The sequence below is a fragment of the Triticum urartu genome, chromosome 5 (assembly GCF_003073215.2).
Source record: "Triticum urartu cultivar G1812 chromosome 5, Tu2.1, whole genome shotgun sequence".
In the NCBI taxonomy this organism is placed as follows: Eukaryota; Viridiplantae; Streptophyta; class Magnoliopsida; order Poales; family Poaceae; genus Triticum; species Triticum urartu.
The window spans coordinates 656814785-656819975 of NC_053026.1; the positions used below are offsets into that span (position 1 = coordinate 656814785).

General features: G+C 48.3%; 1 pseudogene; it reads right to left on the reverse strand.

Moving 5' to 3' along the window:
- Positions 1 to 5052: 5052 nt before the first annotated feature.
- LOC125511854 lies at positions 5053 to 5191 on the reverse strand (annotated as a pseudogene).

Genomic DNA, 5191 nt, shown 5'->3' on the forward strand with positions numbered 1-5191 from the left:
CCGTTGGTGCAAGAGCATCTCCACATTGTACTGTGAGCATTCCTGAGGTAGAAATTGGTGTACTAACCGGCTTGCAATTTTCCAAACCCACTCTTCTGAGAATATCAGTGGTGTATTTTTCCTGCGAGAGAAGTATGCCATCTTTAATTCTCTTTACTTCTATTCCAAGGAATTAATGGAGGTCACCCAAATCTTTGAGAGCAAACTCCAACTTTAAATCCTTAAGCAAGCAGGTAGTAGCTTCTGCACTTGAACTAGCAACAATTATATCATCAACATAGACAAGCACAAAGATAGTAATACTGCCTTTTTTTAAAAGAAGAACAATGATGTATCTGCCTTGGATGGTATGAACCCAAGGTGTTGTAACTGCATGCTCAATCTGGAATACCAAGCCCTTGGTGCTTGTTTCAGGCCATATAATGCTTTATCCAACTTACAGACATACTTTGGTGTGCTGTGATCCTCATAACCTGGTGGTTGCCTCATGAACACTTCTTCCTCAAGAACACCATGAAGAAACGCGTTCTGAACATCTAGCTGTCTTAAACTCCAACTTCTGGAAATAGCAATAGACAAGACAAGTCGAATAGTGGCAGACTTAACAACAGGACTAAAGGTATCTTCATAATCAATTCCAAACCTTTGTTTAAATCCTTTGGCAACTAATCTGGCCTTATACCTGTCTATGCTTCCATCAGACTTTCTTTTTATCTTGTACACCCACTTACAATCAATAATATTGTCTCCATGTTTTGGTGGTACCAAGTGCCAAATTTTTTTTTTTCATAAGTGCATTATATTCAGTATCCATAGCTTCCTTCCAATCCTTATTGGCAAGGGCATCATGCAAATGAATTGGTTCACCAGTGGTGGTAAGAAAATCACGTTTGATTTTGTCATACCTAATTGTACCATCATTGTACTGTTTTTCCTTCACAATACCCGGCCGTGCCCTTGTTTGCCAAAGAGAGGGCGTAGAATGCACAGGAACAGCCATTGTAGATGGTGGTACAGAAGATCCTGGTGAAGCCTCATCTGCCACAGAAAATCCCGCCGGCTCCCGATCCGATGCAGGGAACAAATTGGCCAGTTCCCGATTCGAGGCGGATCCTGGCGCGGATCTTGGCGACTGGTCGGCCGCTGAGGAGGCCCGTGCTGAGGTGGGACCGGCCACGCGCCCGGGGTCGGCCGCTGCTGAGGCCCGCGGCACGTGGCAGTAGGGGACTCGCCCTCTCCCGCACATGCGCTGGCGTGCGAATCGAAGCGAGGAGGCGTGGCGTGAGGCGATATGGCGAGGCTAGTGGGCTCCACCCTGGCAGAGTGGTCGGCCACAGGCCCGCGCGAGTCCAGCCCACGGGCGAATCAGCCTGGGATCGTGCGTCGACAGCGGCAGCAGGTTGAGCGCGCGGATCCGCCTGGGATCACATGCTGTCAGCCAGATCAGCAGCATATTCCGTGCCTGTTTTGTCTGTTTCTTCACACATACAGTGACGATTCAAATTAGCACAAATATCAGCTGAATCAGAATTTCCTTAGGATTTTTGCACATGATCAACCTTAGTTAATTCGCCACCGTGATCACAAGGTGCAGAAAGATCAGGTAGGAGTGCTATTTCAGCACGAAGTAAGGCTCCCGCATTTGGATGTAGTTTGGCAAAAGGAAAAAGGGTCTCATCAGAAACAACATCTCGGGAAATATAGATGCGTCCAGTGGATATTTCAAGACATTTATACCCTTTATGGAGGTTTCTATAACCAAGAAAAACACACTAAGTGGATCGAATTCAAGCTTGTGATGATTGTATGGACGCAAATTGGGGTAGCAAGCACACCCAAAAAATTTCAGATAGTTATATTCAGGTTTTTTATGATACAAACGTTCTAATGGAGTGGAATTGCCAATGACTTTGCTGGGAAGCCTATTGATGAGATAAGTGGCAGTAATGGAAGCTTCATCCCAATATTTAAGAGGCATAGAGGCATGAGCTAAGAGAGAAAGGCCAACTTCAACTATGTGACGATGTTTGCATTCAGCAGAGCCATTCTGCTGGTGGGCATGAGGGCATGACACATGATGCTCAATCCCAATGCTACTAAAGAAAGAGTTGAGTTTCTCATACTCCCCTCCCCAGTCACTTTGGACTGACAGAATCTTTCGATCAAATTGTCGTTCAACGAGTTTTTGAAACTCTTGGAAGATAGAAAAAACTTCAGAATTATATTTAAGCAAATAAATCCAAGTAAACTTGCTGTAATCATCAATGAAACTGACATAATATTTTTTCCGTCCAAAGGAATCACGGGCATGGCCCCATACATCACTAAAAAAAGCTCTAAAGGAGCATGAGACACACTATAAGACTTAGGATAGGGAAGCTGATGACTCTTGGCACATTGGCAAGCTTCACAAACAGACTCACTAATGGAACTATGTGACAAAGGAAGAATCTTTATTGACTACTTGTTTCACAATGACCGTTGATGGATGTAGTAATCGTTGATGCCATCTTTCCAGAGAGGGTTCGATGGCGGAGTAGACTTGACGACGTCGGCGACTAAGTGCTCCGGATGTGATGGGGTAGAGACCCCCAATGCATCTACCGTGATGGAGAAGTTCCCTCGTTGCCCGATCCTTAATGAAAAAATAACGAGGGTGAGTTTCAAATAAGACATTATTATCGGTGGCTAAATGAGATATGGATGCAAGATTTTTGTCAGCTTTGGAACATGAAGGACATCCTTAAGAACTAGATCACGTTTAAGGTTAGGGGAATTAATTGAGGCATGACCAATGTGGCAAATATCCATACCTCCTCCGCTTGCGGTGTGGATCTGATCAGCGCCATGGTACCTCTCGTGAAGATCTAGTTGCTCGAGTTCATTGGTAACATGGTCGGTGGCGCCAGAATCAACATACCAGACGCCATCGCCTCCCTGTTCACACATGGCAGCAGCAACATGGCGAGCATCAGGGACAAAGTTCTCGTCGAAGCGATGCCAGCAATCCATAACCTCATGGCCAGACTTCTTGCAGAGCTGGCAGCATGGACGAGGACGGGTGGCAGGGGGACGACGGCCATTGTTGGAGTTGAAGCCGCCGTCGTTGGTGAAGTTGTCGCCGTTGTTGTTGTTGTTGTTGTTGTTGTAGCTGCCCCCGTTGTGGTTGTTGGAAATATGCCCTAGAGGCAATAGTAAAATGGTTATTATTATATTTCTTTGTTTATGATAATTGTCTATTGTTCATGCTATAATTGTGTTATCCGGAAATCGTAATACATGTGTGAATACATAGACCACAACACGTCCCTAGTGAGCCTCTAGTTGACTAGCTCGTTGATCAAAGGATAGTCATGGTTTCCTGACTATGGACATTAGATGTCATTGATAACGGGATCACATCATTAGGAGAATGATGTGATGGACAAGACCCAATCCTAAGCTTAGCTCAAAGATCGTGTAGTTCGTTTGCTGTAGCTTTTCTGAATGTCAAGTATCATTTCCTTAGACCATGAGATTGTGCAACTCCCGGATACCGTAGGAGTGCCTTGGGTGTGCCAAACGTCACAATGTAACTGGGTGACTATAAAGGTACATTACAGGTATCTCCGAAAGTGTCTGTTGGGTTGGCACGAATCGAGACTGGGATTTGTCACTCCGTATGACGGAGAGGTATCTCTGGGCCCACTCGGTAATGCATCATCATAATGAGCTCAATGTGATCAAGTGGTTGATCACGGGATCATGCATTACGGTACGAGTAAAGTGACTTGCCGGTAATGAGACTGAACAAGGTATTGGGATACCGACGATCGAGTCTCGGACAAGTAACGTACCGATTGACAAAGGGAATTGTATACAGATTGATTGAATCCTCGACATCATGTTTCATCTGATGAGATCATCGTGGAGCATGTGGGAGCCAACATGGGTATCCAGATCCCGCTGTTGGTTATTGACCGGAGAGTCGTCTTGGTCATGTCTGCATGTCTCCCGAACCCGTAGGGTCTACACACTTAAGGTTCGGTGACGCTAGGGTTGTTAGGAAGACTTGTATGTGATTATCGAATGTTGTTCGGAGTCCCGGATGAGATCCCGGACGTCACGAGGAGTTCCGGAATGGTCCGGAGGTAAAGATTTATATATGGGAAGTTGTCATATGGTCGCCGGAAAGTTTTGGGGGCATATCGGTATTGTACCGGGGCCACCGGAGGGGTTCCGGGGGTCCACCGGGAGGGTCCACCTCTTCCGGAGGGCCTTATGGGCTGTATGGAGAAGGGAACCAGCCCAAGTGGGCTGGGGCGCCACACCCCCTAGGGCCCATGCGCCTAGGGTTGGGGGAAACCCTAAAGGGGGCGCCCCCTTGCTTGGGGGGCAAGCCCCCCTCCCCTTGCCCCCCCCTCTAGATCTCATCTAGAGGGGGCCGGCCCCCTTCCCCTTTCCCCTATAAATAGAGGGGTGAGGGGAGGGCTGCAGACAACATCCAAGGCGCAGCCCCTCCCCTCCCCAACACCTCTCCTCCTCCATAAGAGCTTGGCGAAGCCCTGCCGGAGTACTACAGCTTCATCACCACCACACCGTCGTGCTGCTGTTGGAGCCCTCTTCCTCAACCTCTCCCTCCTCCTTGCTGGATCAAGGCGCGGGAGACGTCCTCGCTCCGTACGTGTGTTGAACGCGGAGGTGCCGTCCGTTCGGCACTAGGATCTTCGGTGATTTGGATCACGTCGAGTACGACTCCATCAACTCCGTTCTCTTGAACGCTTCCGCTCGTGATCTACAAGGGTATGTAGATGCACTCCTCTCTCCCTCATTGCTAGATGAGTCCATAGATTGATCTTGGTGATGCGTAGAAAATTTTAAAATTTTGCTACGTTCCCCAACAGTGGTAGCCGTAGGTGTCACCAGAGCGAGCGTCGTCGCCCTGAGGAGCACCACGTCCGCGCCCACCGCCATGACTCTGCCCCTGGTGACCGCGCCCATGGCCGCGGCCACGGGACGCGGAGTTCGCAGACGACTGCCGAAGATCGCCACCATGAAGGAGGGTGAGGCGGGCATCAAAACTCAGAAGCTGATTGTACAACTCCTGGACGGTGATGGGTTCCACATGAGCGGTGAGTGCAGAAATCACTGGATTGTACTCCATGTCCAAACCAGCGAGGATCTTGGAGACGATTTCCGGATCGGAGAGTGC